Source organism: Falco naumanni, chromosome 1 (assembly GCF_017639655.2).
Source record: "Falco naumanni isolate bFalNau1 chromosome 1, bFalNau1.pat, whole genome shotgun sequence".
NCBI lineage: Eukaryota > Metazoa > Chordata > Aves > Falconiformes > Falconidae > Falco > Falco naumanni.
In genome coordinates this window covers 58,495,371-58,510,297 of record NC_054054.1, presented here as the reverse complement: position 1 = coordinate 58,510,297, position 14,927 = coordinate 58,495,371, and the positions used below count along the sequence as shown (strand labels likewise).

The 14,927-nt window shown below is 43.8% G+C and overlaps 1 protein-coding gene across 2 annotated transcripts in view; it reads left to right on the top strand.

Moving 5' to 3' along the window:
* The first annotated feature begins 379 nt into the window (after positions 1–379).
* LNX1 (ligand of numb-protein X 1) overlaps positions 380–14,927 on the top strand; it is an 84,483-nt gene continuing 69,935 nt past the window's right edge. The window contains exon 1 of one of the 2 annotated variants that reach the window (XM_040595638.1): positions 380–506. The gene's annotated coding sequence lies outside the window, so the exon portion shown is untranslated. The remainder of the gene's footprint in view (positions 507–14,927) is intronic. The other variant, XM_040595648.1, reaches the window with a different exon arrangement.

The following is a 14,927-nucleotide window of genomic DNA, read 5'->3' as shown; positions in this document are numbered from 1 at the left end:
ATCCAGTTTCCAAAGCATGGACTCAGGCTTGCAGGCCTTATGTTCCTTTTCCAGGGGAAAGCCAACATGAATCTTTCGTCTTTAAGCAATTTTTAAGATGGTCTGCTTCATTAAATTAGAATCATGTTGATTGCAAGGCTGAAAGAAGCAAAGAAATGCAAGGAAGAGCCAAACTGAAAAGGAACTTTGATATACGCCGGAAAGAAAAGTAAAAGCTTCAAATTACACTGTAGTCTGAGCAGCTTACACACGCTTATCTGCCTGCGGGAGAAATGACTGGGAGGGTGTGGTTTTCTAAACCTTAAATTGCTCAGGTTTATGCAATTCAGCTTTTCTTTGTACCTTCTGTCATACCATAGGCTTCCTCGTCTGACACAACCACCAGCCGCGCTCCGCCTGCAGAGCCAGGGCTGAAGGCTGATTGTGGTACCCCTGCCCAAGCCTGGGGATTTCACACCTGCAGGACTCCGCCAGCAGTGGATGAGAGACACGGTAAAGCCAGACATGTGAGTTTAAAGATTTGTATCATTGTTTGTGCTATTCCCACTTTCACCCTTCAGTTGGGCATGAGTTGTTCCAGAGGACCAAAGGTGGAAGAAAATGCTCTGGCAAACAAACCAGCCCTGGTTTGCAGCAGAAGGGAGTGGGTGCCAACCTCAGCCTGCACGCTCAGGAGTGCCTCACAGTAAGGCAGAGATAAATACTTACTGGGTCTGTCATTAGTGTTCAGTCTCCCCATAATCTAATGCAGGGATTATTTTCATAATCTCACAGAGAAAGCCATATAACGTACCTGTAGGTTGCTGTGCTTCTTGGTAGCCGGTGTTAAAATACTACTTACATACAAACTACGTGCTAGTATTGAAAAGTGCCATGCTTAGTTCATTACCTGTTTATTAGCTAGATATGTTTGGTTTTCTGTCTTCCTTTTGCTAAGAAGGTCTATTTCTTCGGAAAAGTACGTTAAAATCTAACTGATTATCTGTGGAGAGGTGCCATTTGTACTGCTGCTGCTTTAGCCCATAGTTTTATTAATTCTGTGGAAATCCATTTCTTCCCTTCCCCCAAGTTAAAACCCACAAAGTCTCACTGCAGCCATAGGAGGTAAATTGAGGCAACATTTGCCCCTGTTGCATCTTGCAGCTTCATTTTATGCATATAACTACAACTGAGGTGAGGAGACAGAACTTGGTTTAGTTTTTATCTTTAACTCATGTTATCCTCCACTTAAATTTATACTCAGTTCTTAACTCAGATGTTCTTGTAATTCAGTACAGATATATGCAATGGTGGCAAACCTGGGAATATGTATGGATACACATAACCTCTCATAAGTTTCTTTTCTACAAATGAGCCTGATTATTCATATGTGTACATGTATATGCGGACGTGCTAACACAGAACCCAGGGCTGCAATGAGGTTACGTGGACGTCCTCACACATTGAAGTATATACTTGGTAGACAAGAGATCTAAATACAGAAGTCAGCAGGGCCCGTCCGAATGTTTAAAGCTGAGAATGCTTTGGGCTGTATTTATTGACTAGGGAAGGACTGCTTGCATCAAGCTCTCAGCTGCTCTGATATCTACCAAACAAAAACATAAAACCCAGGAAAGGCGTGCATATTAGGCTTCTACTTCATGCTTCCACCAGGTGCCTGATGACTAAGAAAGTGTTCCTCCAACAGCAGGAAAAGCAAAGATACCTTAGGTGACTTTACCGAGCACTACACAAGGCACTTGTTTTCCCAAAGTCTTCCATAGAAACAGAGCTCCCTGTTCATCCCACCCTCCAAAGCACTTTTCATTTGCTCGTTGAGGTTTATGCAGAAAAATATCAAGGCAGATCCACCACTTAATTGAAACAGCACTGTCTATCACCTGCTGTCGATGGAAAAGCACAAATGCTGATCTGTAAATAAAAGCCAGGATTCACCATCAGATATTTGGAAAGCTGCTGCCTCCTGAGGAGTTGTATCCTCAATTCTCCTATCTTTTTTCCCCGAGACTGAAAATTCCTCTTAAGGGAGTAAGCTGTTACTAAGTTGCTATTTTATATTCTTCCACCCAAAACCTCAGAGCCTATGTATATTTTCCAAAACTATAAATTGATTCAATGTGGGGAAGCTTGTCTTGTTATCTTTCTCTTGCCACCTGAAAATATTCTTTCTCCTGCTGCTGGTTGCTCCTACTTGTTCATGGCCCTGTACAAGTGTGCTCCCTTTCATTCACATGAGTTCTGCTTTTTGGAAGGCTGTTCCAAGCCCATGTGTTTGAGCATTAACTACACCAGGACTTCATTGTAGCACAGAGTTGGAAAGAGGAATGAATGTTCCTGGCTCTGGGTTGCAATTGTCTATCAGAAGCAAAAATTGAATTGTCTTTTGGAAGAAGTTTGAAAGCACTGACGTCTTCCCCCAGCATAGCTTTTCTTTTGCAAAACTCGAATAAATCTTGCACGCAGGACGAGATGATAGATTAGCTTCATTTTGCTGCAAACCAGGAAATCAAGCAACACTGTTTCCAGCAGGAAGGTAAATTAGTAAAGGCTTTTAAACGCAGCCAGTCTCCTCCACACTGGCTGCTGGAGGGAAGCAGTCCATTATTTCTGAAGCTGTCAGTCCTGCCTGCGCGGCTGGCTGCTGTGCCTGGCCTGCCTGCCTCCTCTCACCACGGCACCAAATGGAGCCTGCAGCTGGTTTTGAGGGACCAGAGCCTTTTGGGGAGCTAAATGAGGCCCATCTCTGGTTAAAACAGCCAGGCACTAGTATCATGCAAATCTGCCTGACTTGGTACTGGTTTGCAGTGCACGTCCTGTTCTTCCACTGGAATTTCGGCTCCTAGGAACTGGGATGTGCAAAGGTGCTGTTGATCTTTCCAAGGCTATCCCCAAAGGCTCAAGCTGAATCTGTAAAAAAGATTGTTATCTGAATCATGTGACTTGAGAGAACTCAACATGGAAGCAGAAACTTTCACCTTTGGTAAATGTTCAGGGAACAGTTAGTTGGCAGCTCCTGTCGCGTAAAACTGCCTGCAACTGCGTACTGTCGTCATCCCTCTGAGTAAACATCAGTAACTCCTTTACACGGAAATCAAGGAGCTAAACACCCTGAAACCTCCAGCAGGTCTAGCAGCTCCTGGCAACCCTTGCCTCAGTTTTCCAGTTTTACTTTAATACACCTGCAACTTTCTTACTAAAACAAAGAGCCTTAATAGAATGATGGTTTACATGTGCTAGTAATTTCTTATTAAGGCATGAGGGCAACTTCTCATGCATCTTTTCAGAAAGTGGCTTGTTTGAAAGCAGGTAAATTCTTATTGTATTTGGGATATAATTCTAGTTCACTTTTTGCCCTAGTCTTTTGCTTTCTGTGCCTTGCAGCTATGTGGTATAGCTACTGTTGAGATGCTGATGTTAAAAATAATAGGTGATGCTGTTACTTTGTTTGCTGTTCTCCTTCAAAGCTGATTTTTGTTTGTAGCTCTTTATGCCATATATTTATCGGTATTTGTTCGCACAGGATTTTGCAAGTAGATCTTGGTGCTGGAAAGTATCCTGTAGCATAGCTTTGGGCTTTTGTAGTTTCAGTCTGAGGAGTTAACTGATTATACTGCTGTGATTTCAAAAGAGTACAGCAGTTTAGATCCAGTCAAAAAGAGTCTGAGGCACTGAAATAGCTATAGCTTGTAGAAGGAATTTCAAAGAATTAAAAAATCCCTTCGCCTGCCTGCATGCAACAGATCACATCTGACAGCATGGAAGGATGCAGGAAGCAGGAACAGTTTGAGCACGTAATTCCTAATTGGTTTCTCATCATGGGATTAAGCAGCAAACAATTGGTCTCCACACCCACGAACAGGTTCTGGAAGCAGATATTAATTCAGCCACTGACTTAGCTATCTTTCCCAGGCTGGTGTCACTCGCGTGTCCTGACTGACAAAACCTTAGTAAGCCTCTTCATTTTAAGGAGAATGTTACAAGGCCTTCAGCCACACATGCATGTTAATTAGCAGTGGACTTTATCCGGGAGTTCCCACAAAGCCCCAATTAAAGCAGTGATGAATCAAATCCAGTGAGTAGTACCATCCTCAGGGATGTTGTTTCCCAGGACTGAGTAGATGAGGGCAGAACCAGGCTCTAGAGGATGTGTTTTGGTAGCTGAGGGCTTGGTCACTATAATAAACAAAATGTATTTGCTGAGACACTTGTCGGACAGGGATCTTAGTCATTATCCTGCTACAAAAATATGCCCTGGAACAGAAACTGTTGCACAGCTTTAGCTAGAGAGCTGCTTCCAGTCCTGGTCAAATACTCCCATATTTCTCCGGTCCTTTCCATTTGGAAGTCAGTTATAAGCTCTAGCATAGAGCTGACTCCCAAATGAGAAATAATGACTATCACCAGACATAAATGGGCACTGTCAGCACTACTTCATAAAAGAGATAACTGCATGAAAGACAGTATGCTCTCTGTTCAAGACCCGAAAAGTAACCAACCTTAACAGCAGAAAACCAGTAGCCAGACCACGGTAGTTGGGCTGCTGGATTCAGCCTCTCCAGTGTGTGATATGTTTCCCTCTTTCAAACAGTGCATTTTTCTTAAATGTGAAATTCGGCACGCAGCATTGCAAAATGCCTGCAAGATCATCCAAACTTCTTCCCCTCGTCCCCTGAAATTTCTGTTTCCAGCTGCATATTGTGTGTCTACCCATTATTTAGGGGGCTGCCTCTGGGCTCTACCACACTCCTAAAATGCTGAAATTTACTTGTTGACTACCCTGCCCGGGCTTGTGCCCTCCTTTTTCCAGGTTCCTGAATGGGACTAGGGCCCAGCAGCTCTCACCCTGGGACTGGGCGGCAGGGAATGCTTTTAGATTGCGTTATTTTAAAGAGCAGAGTGTCACTGTTTCGTGGAGTTCTTCAAGAGGGACTGCTTTTTCTGATTAGAACTTGTTTATTCAGTTGATTTTTGTGGATCCAAGTGGCAGGAGGAAGAAACAGTAAGATACAGATGTAATGTAAGTTATAGACATTTAGAGACCTATAACTTAAATTAGAGATTTTAATCATAATAACTTTTATAATTAGATTATATCTATAATTGTGTCTAGTAATAATTATATATAAATTATAGTACTGGAGAACTATAAGTAGAATTGAGATACAGGTGATTAAATCTTTGCTCCATTGAATCTACTTACTTTTGCCATTGGGTGCAACGGACCAGAGGTTTTACCTAAAGCATTTGCTGCTACTGCTTAGACAAGTCAGACTGGTGAGCTAGCTGCTGTAAGTTGCTGCTGTCCCTCTGTGGGTACATGTTCCTAAAGCAGAGGACGCAGACCTAGAAGTTAAGAGTTTGTGAGGGCTTTCCCTCAGATCAGGTCTGAGAGTGTCTCTGTGGCCACACAGCTGCACCAGGACTCTTGTGATGAAGGCTGGGCATTGGCATCACGGGAGCCCAGCCCCATGGCATGGGAGCAGCCAGCTGCCCCTCACCCTGCTCACCTAACCAAGCTGCAGGCTGCTCCTAAAAAAGGTCCCCACAGGGTGTTGTGAGAACTCATTAAGTAGTTTGTCAAGCATTAAAGAGACTCCTGGATCAGAGGAGCAGTTGTAAAGGCACAGCGTAATTAAAGCACGGCTTACTTTATTATGTGTTATTAGCAGGGTTATCCATCACATGTTCTGCACTTTGTAGTTATTAAATTTTATCTCGTGGTCACATGTGAGAAGATGCTATGTGGTCCGGGGGTGGCAGGCACCGTGGCTGTGGGAGGGCAAGGTGAAGTGTAAGGTTTTAATGTTCGTTGGGGGAGAAGTCCCCCATGGTTCTTTGCCCCTGCCCTTTTGTTCCCTCTTCAGCAGCTCTTCCCTCCCCTGGCACTGAGGAGACAGAGAGGTAGCATCGCCTGCCTGCCCCGCTGACCCACTTGGGGCCCTGGGAGAGGATTGCAAAGAGAGATTAAGACTTACTGTGAAGCTGTATTAAATTAAGATTTTCACATTCCCATGCATTTCGCTCTGCCTATTGTGTCGTTATTTCAAAGTAGGGCAGGCCCGCACAGAGGACACGTGGCCTGCATGCATGCCAGGTTGTTCATGCAGATGTTGTAGCTCTTGCAGTGGTTTTGTGTTGCGTTGTTTGTGCAGAGCAAACATCTAACGGGGGTGTAAGAGGTGCTCTCAGGATGCATTTGCGCTGGCTGAGCCACTCACATGTCACAAAGCTGCAAGTGAATTGGCCAGGCCATTCTTCATCGTTATTAAAGTAAATGTCATCCTGCAAAACCACAACAGAGTTTGTGCCACAAAAGAGATAAAAGCTACTTTAAAGCATATTAGAGGGTACTGTGATGGGTTTGGTTGGGGTTTTTTTGGTAAATGTTCTTAGTTCCACAGATCAGGAAGTCAACAAGGGTACTTACCTGCTGTCTGAGGACACAGTCTTCAAAGCATGGTGAGCAAAACTTTTTAACTGGGACGAGAAAGTCTTCTCTGAGACTAAATGAGCACCACTGGCAGCCAGGGTGCCACCATCCATCCATGCCTTACATCTACCCCAAGTATGATCAACCCCTTTTCCCTGCTCACTAGTACCCCACAGCCCCTTACCTTTGCATACTGGCAGCAGCTTGTCGTCACATCGAGGGTCATTTTTTCACCTGATGGACCAGGGTCATGGGGACTTTTGCTATGCTCTTTCTGCTAGGCCACCTCGGAGAGTAGCTGAACAATGCATGGTGGAGGAAGGGGTATCTTGCTCTTCTTAAAGAGGCTGGGTACATTTGACCTTGGGAACGTGGTAAGAAGTTGCATCCACTCATTAGGAAATCAGAAAGGAAGGGACATGCCTAGGGATAAACCTTTTTGTTCAGGGAAGTACCTCTGTTGATGGTACGGGCCATCTCAGTGCCTGTCCTGCTGCGTGTGGTAAGGCATGGAAGCTGTATGTGGGGAAGGGAAGGAGAACAAGCTTTTTGGATTACATATTGGGATTCAGTGGGCAGAATTAGTGAATACTACTTCTCTGTGGCTTTGTCTAATATGGTGTAGCTCCAGCATTAGTTTTTCTTGAGGGCTGGCTATGCATAGTTCCTTTTTCCTGCCTGTCTTTGTTGATGTGCAGTATGGCTTGGGTTCAGCCTGCAGCCTCACCTTTTGTGGGAACATTAATTTTTTTCTCTCTCTTACCCAGGCACCTATTATCATGGTAATTGTGGTAATTTAATATATGTGGAGGCTTGTGCCATTCTGTTAGAGTGGACTGAAACTGAAAAATGGATCCAAAAGGTACTGGGGAGCAATAGAGCAGGGGTGAACAAAAAGACTCAGAGAGAGAAAAAAAAAAGCACCATACTGTCCTGTTTCTTCAGGAAACAGGGTAGAAGCAGTGTCATGGAGTTAATATGAGGAACCAAATTCACGTTGAAGGTGCAGAGCATTTTATTTGATTTATTTTATTTACTTTAAAGCAAATGCTTTTTTTTCCAGGTTTTGCACTTTACTCTGTTGCAGCAAGGTTTTTGTGTAATGTCTCACTGTTCCAGTGTACCCACTGTGGGACCATATGTGCCTGGGGGCTAGGCTGTCTGGATTGAGGGCCAGCTCGCTGGAACATCCCATAACTCCACAGTGGTCTGCAGGCCCATGTTTCCTTGCTCCGAAACACAAGAGGAGGATTGGCAGACAGGCATTCCCCATTGCAGAGACACACCAGGCACACCTGGAGCAAGGACTGGGGATGCACTCCCTCATGCAGTTTGCATGGACTGTTGTACCTATTCCTAGCCACCAGCATCTTGAAAGGCAGCTGGGGCACGTGGCTGTCCAGCCACACACAAACAGTTTTGTCATTTGGTCAAATGGCTGAAAGCAAGCTTGTGGTATTTGTGAGGCTGCCAGCCTTGCCAAAGCCAGCCGGAGCAATCAGCCAAATCAGAGTGGTAATGCACCTTTCGTTACATAACTCGCCATGCAATTTTATAATTTAGTATGTGAAACGTCGATGGCATTTATTATGTCAATTAGGATGAGCACATGTTTAGGAAGCCCTTTAGGAGTCAATCATAATTGCTCAAGAGCCTTGCTTCGGCCACATGATTGACTTCCTTTGAGCAGGTGGACTGTGTGCCTTTGGGAAGCAGTTACTCGCAGCCTGCCCATTCTGCTACAACTCGTCTTCGCACTTGGAGTCAGCTTGTAGTTCTGGCATAAGCTGTCGGTCCAAGTCTGAGTTTACTGAACTTTGAAAAAAACAAGAAATGGAAATGATTACCTCAGCCAGCATAGTATTTGACAACTAGAGGCATGCCAGCAACAAGTCTTTTCAGAAATACTGCCTTCTGCTAAGGTGAGTTCATTCATAGGCTGTGTTCCTTGTGATGTGGGTAAGTTAACCGGCGGATACACATTCTCTTATTCAGATCTTCTCTTCACCTCAGTCTTGTCCAGCTGTTCCTAATAGTCTCAGATTACTTCTGGGTGGAATTTTTTCATTTTAGCATGCTGAGTAAAGTTTTGTATCCATGAAATCATCAGAAAGAGCAATTCAGGTTTGCGTGGGCGTGTGAGAGAGACACAGACGAAAAAGCAGAATATATTTCCATACATTCCTAACAGACGTTTCAGATACATAATTCCACAACAAAAAACTTTTTCCAACATTGGTTTATTCTGTAAATTCCAGCATGAGCCACAGAGAAAAACGTTTTTTTCGAACAATCTGGTTCTGGTTTTTGAAGTTATTGTGCATGCAGGCACAGTATGACATTTCTGCTAGGTTTCACAGCTTGAGCTACAACTTAAAAAGTTGGGGTTATTCACCTACTGTACTGTACTGTTGGATTTTTCTATTCAGCTGGAAATGCCTTTCATCACTAAAGGCTCTGCAAAGCGCTTAGATTGTTATAAGCTCTGAGAAGGACTTTTTGACTAATAATAACAGCTTTGAAAAACCAGCTGTCTTAAAGCTGAAGCCAGGCAGCAGAGAGGTTTTTGAGCTCCTGTTTGTTGTCTCAGAGACTTTCTGTCTGTCTGATGTGCTGAACTTTTAAATACAATTATTGTCCTCTAAGAGTTAGTTCTAACAGTTTTTCCTATAACCTTAAAAGTCAAGCTGAATTCTTGTCTGCTGTATCGGTGTCTCTGGGATCCCCAGCTCTTCTCCAGCTGCTGACTTTTTACCAGCAGGTATACCTCACGCGTCTGCCCGTAGCAAATCTCCGTTGGAGAGTCTACTACTGATTACACCTCAGACAGAAATAAAATGTGACTTTTTTATAGGTAGAACAGATTTAAAAATAAGGGGGGGGGGGGGAGGGGGAAAAAATAGAAAGATATACATAGGACAAATGCTGGTCCTAAGGTGTGATGGTAAGGTTTTAGGCATCTTAGTGTTTTATAACCTTCCTTTGAACAAAGTTTCTAGTATGGGTAGGCTGACTCAGTTCTTTGGCCTTTAGTGCAGCTATGCCAAGGTTGGTGCAAATTATTATATGATATTTTTAAACCAGATCTTTGGAACATGACTCACCATTTTTTGGATGTGAAATACTCTATAATATGTATTATTGGAGTATGGGTCACTCTCTAATGTTTTCCACAACTGTTGTCTGGTATTCTGAAACAAACAGGCTTGCCCAGTGGCCTCCAAAATAAGTACTACCTTGAACAGTAAAGTCAGTGTAATCTATAAAATTTTCAGTTGGAGGGAAGTAGTTAATGGTACAAAACACAGTAATGGGAAAGCCGAGAGGCCTGCTGCCAGTTAAGACAGCTGGATTAAAAAAAAGAAATAAATTAAAACAGCATTAAAATTTCTCTAACTAATGGCAAATAGTTTTGTATAAGCATTCAACCTGGTGCCTTGATATAAAACCCTGAATATGAAATAGGTGATCTGTAACCTGGATTCTCACAGGAGTAGTAAGGGCTATGCTCCCCTGAGTATAATCACACCTAATCCTGTATAACCTGAGGGGTTTGTGCAGCTGCTTGAGTGAGGGAGGGACCTCTGCTCCACTCTTCTCCCCGGTGTGGGTGAGCCACTAGATGGGGACAATGCCCATGTCTCCCGACCTGCCCGCGGCTAGCCACTGGCATCTGGGCTGAGGCTTCTTAAAGAGTGAATTCTGTGACCGTGGAAGGTGCCAAGGCTCCTAGCAATTTTATGTGGGTATTTTTTAACAATCAAGACAGCAATCTCCAGGGTCTCAGTAACACAAGTTGAGTATCAAGGAAGGCAGATGTTGGCTACAGCATGTTCACCGCTCATGTGGTGAAAGGAAGGCCAGGTAAAAGCATCTCTGGAAGAATAAGGAGCTTCGATTCGGCAGCTGGCGATGCTGCTGTCACCGAGCAGTTTCCTAACATGCAGACCGGTCCCTTTGGCCATACAGTGCCATGCCGAACCCCGTAAAAGGATGGCGGTGGCTCATGTAGAGATGTGCATTTGCAGGAGATAACAGCCCATGCAGGGGCTGGAGGAAGAAAGTAGCACAACTTCGTTATCACAGTCCAGCTAAGAGGAGCACGACAGCGCTGTCAGTAGTGTTGCTGCCTCCTACGGCGTTGTGCAGCAGAGAAACAGAGCATGAAAAGGCATCCCCTTTTTAATCACCAGATATAGGATTTGTTATGCCCACGCTTAGAGTTCAAAAATAAAACATTAATAAAATGTGTTACTTAAATACACAGAGAGAAACCCAAACCAAATATAAAACAAAACCAGCTAATATTTGGCCTATCTTACTGTACTGTTGGGAATCCATTTCCCCTTCACATGCTGGCCACCCTTTCCCTTGACTGAGGATTTCATTATCCCCAAGCCATGCAACTTCAGAGCTACTGGAGCTACAGAGCAAAACCCCTACTTGTTTTGCAGTTTATCTGTGTCACTTATCTGTTTTCCAATGACACTGTTCACTGGCTTGTCCTTAACAATTTGTAATTTTAGCCAATTGCTGTCCTCCCAGGCTCCGTGTCACTGTTTCTCTGGCCTTTAGGCATCTATTTTCCCCTTCCTGTTAGCCGCTTCCTCACTATCTTTCATCACTTAATTCTTTCTCTTTCAGCCTCAGTTACTCATTTTTTGCTGTCTGAAGCTTCTTCCATTCTGTGCCACACTACTTCCAAGTGTAGCCTCCCAAACTGCTGGGTTAATATTTGACAGTGTGGCTGGGCGAAGGCGGTGGGGCTTTGCCGCTCTGTCAGCAAGCCCTCCTCCTGCTACACTGCTGCCAGTGTAACTGGGATGGTAAGTCAGGATTTAAGCTTAAGGTTGGTTAAATGCTTCATTGGGATGGGACTTGGCTGTGCAAGGAGATGAAAAGCATTCTCTCTACCTACTCCACGTGTTTACTGCCTGTGGTTTTTGTATGGGTTTGTTTTGTTATTCTCTTAAATGCTTCTCCGGTGGCTGCAAATTCCTAAGGAGTGAAGATGCAGACTCCTTCAAATCGGTGCAGTCTGTAGGGTAACTTCTTTTAAAATTGTGTTACCATGATACTGGCTTTCACTGTGGTCACAGCCCTGAGGGTTGTTTCGTGCCCTGATGTGACCATTCTCATTCCAGCTTGTGGCTGAAAGCTTGGCAATGTGGATATCTAGGTCCACAGTGTTCTTCCTTCACCTTTTGCACCATATTCCTGTGCTTCAGGTTTCTGTCTTGGACTGGAGCTTGATTTACTGCAGTGTCACAACACTGTGAAATTCCTACAAATCTGTATTTAATTTTATTTATCTAAGCCAAGCTGTGCTAGGCACTGTACAATTATGCTAAATCTGGGACCTGAGTTGTTGAAAACTTCTTGCACAGCAGCAAAGGCTGGTGTTGTCTTCTTGTGCTATGGCACCACCACCACCTCTAACAGCTCCTCCTGCCAATCATCCATGCAGCAGCCGATTCCTGTCAATACAGCTCTTGGTGTAAGCCAGCTGTGAGGCTGCCAAGGTGACATCCTTGCCTTGCTGAGGTTGCCAGAGCTGTTGACACTGACTGCAAATGGAAGTAGGATTCTTCCCCACTCCTTTCCCTTCTCCCTCAAGCACGGGCCTTGAAGAAGAGCCATTCGGCTGGATAATAATTGCCTTTTTTCAATCAGCAGTGGTTTACCATTTACCTGTACAGGGTTCTTTGTTCAAAGTGTATTTTATTATTCATTGTTAATAGAAGTAGAAATACGCCCTGGTGATCAGCAGCTCAATTTTAAATCCCCCTCTGCCTCTCTTCTACATTGTTCAAGAGGATCCGAGGCTTTAAGCTTCCTAAAAGGACATGAAACTAATCATGTAGCTTTTTATGGCAGCACATAAATGTCATAAATACAAATGACTGCAAACGTTGCACGCAGTGTCTGCCTCTGAATGTGTGTGACAACTCCACTGCACACCCTCCACGCTAACTCCTTTGGTGGTATAATCACCTCCCAAAGACAGGCAGCGATCGTTTCATTGCCTGATATGTCCAGCAATTTGAGAAGGTTCATCGTGGATGAACATGGACCAGATTAGCCAGAAGAGGCTGATAGACTCCCTGTCCATCCCACCCCCCACCCCCAATTTATTTCATTATCTAGTCTAAATTTTCTAAGTAATAGAAGCACTAGGACTTGAATTAAGTCCTTCTAAAAGTTCAGTGTCTGTTACTAATTAACATGGGTGGTTTTGTTTCCTTGTGCTGTAGCAAGTATTTGTAATTTATGTAAGCATTGTAAAATTAGGTAGAGTGCCCCGAATCTGCACTTTTTCACTTGCAATGCATTAGTATCATCTCAGGTTCATAAAGATTATCCATAATGTGGCCATGACAGTCTGGCTTTGTGTCTGCTGGGGCTTCTCTCGTAATTTTTGCTGCAGCACAGCGTGGCCTTAGGGCAGCAACACCTCTCTTTCTCTGTTGTCATTGCAGAAATACTTGTAGCTACTTTGGAGCTGTAGCACTATTTCCAGTTGTACCTTAATTTTTATCAGGGGAGTTGATGTGTTGTACAGGTGGGAGCAGAGGAGTGGTACTTCCAGGGGTGGGACATGAGGCTGGGAGGGGCCCATACAGATGCCTGTGCTCCTGTTCCTGTCTCAGAGCAGGGCTTTGGGTCCAGCTTTCAACAGGTTCACTGATGGGAGCCGTGTGTTGTCTCCTGCCAGCAGGAAGCAAGAATTTCTGTCCTTGAGAACATCCATGAGGCAACAAAATGTTGGAGTTGGCTCTCCCTGTGCACTCACATGGGTCTACTGGCGTGTGCTGGTACAGAAGGACATGGCAGGACAGTGGAGAAACAGCATGATATTGCCAGCTTCCCTGATTGCCCCAGCTGCATTTAAAAATGTAGGAAAAAACAAAGTTTCTAAAGCAATGCTATTTCTGTTGTACTTTATTGCTTTCTAATACATTTAATGGCTATTTTTAAAGCCACAATCCCACAAATTCCCAAGCTGTTTATTGCCATTCTTGCAAGCTGCCCTGTTGACTCTCGATGAGTGAGGGATGTGGAGATCAGTTAAATGCTCTCCCTCTGCAAAAGACAGCAACTGGTAGATAACATACCAGCTTGCAGCCACCGTACTTCATCGAGAAGCTGGCTAAGAGCTACCTACCAGGAGCCACTTGCAGTGTCCAAACAGTTCCCACCTCAGCCTCAGGATCATCTTTTCTCATTTCATTTTGCTGTATGTCACTTTAGTAGAACCAAGTAACGCTGGGTTTGATTCCTGTATTAAGATAGCAGGTAGAGTTCTTTTCTGCACTGTAGAAAGATGTTCATTTCTTCACAAAAAGCTGTTCATAAAGCTCTGGTAAATATTTTTACAAAAGGAAATATTTGCCACAGTATAAAGTAGTTTAAATATTTGCAAGAATTCTAGTAGGCGATGATTTTAATTCAAATGAAGCTACTGCTAATCATGAGATGGAGCTTATGCAGAATTTAGTCTTGCAAGCAAAAAATATTATTATACAGCCACTTAGCATAATTGCTACATAAGAATAGGATCTAGCAAAGCATTAGAGTGAATGTCTGACATTTAAGCATCTGGTTAGAGTTAACGGGGCTATCATTTTACCTTTATGCCAGAAAAGCCCTGCCACGGTAAAGTTTAATTTCTCAGGTTTAAAGCCTATGAGCTTTGCATAAAAATTAGGTTTTATTTCATATGAAAACGTGCTCTGTCATAGTCAGATATTTTTTTCTTATTCTTTCCCTCATTTGCCCTCAAACATGGGTGTCTGAGGCTGACACATTGTCTCAGCAAATTAAGTCAAGCTGGAAGGAAAGGTACAGTCTTACAGCAGAACAGCAAGTAAGATTTACATTTTCAAGCAAAAGTAGTAATTAGGCCATTGCATATTTTATATTTTCATGTTTATTTCCAAAGCGGTATATCAAAATAAGCATAGATGTAATGAGACATAAGTAGTCCAATGAGCAGTCAGGGTACATCAAGTAAAAACCACAAATTACTCTCCAGTTTTGCTGCCACCCACACAGTTATACCAGCAGGCAGGTGCTCTGGCCAGAGCTAATTGGATCTGTACTTTTGGGCCATACCGAGGTTCTGTAATAAAAAATTATGAAGGGAATAGGCCTAATTTTGAGTGATACAGTACTTGGCGTCACGTTGTGGACTTCACTTCGGCACGTGAGGTATTTAGTGCTTTGGGAAGTAAAATGAAGTTTTGAACTGGTTTATGATGGTGCAGATGGTTATAACTGCTTGACTTGAGGCATCCAGAGCAGTGCCGTGGCGGTACAAGCATACAGGCTTGGAATGCAGAGTCTGTTGCTGCTGTGGGACAAGGACAGTCTAGATGGTCCCAGGCTCTAAATCCTCATGACCCAATTGTCCTCCCGCTGGCTGTGTGTACAGTGTCTGTATGCTTGTGTGTGTTAGGTGGAGTGGCTTCTTGCCCTTGCTGTGCTGAGCAGGCAG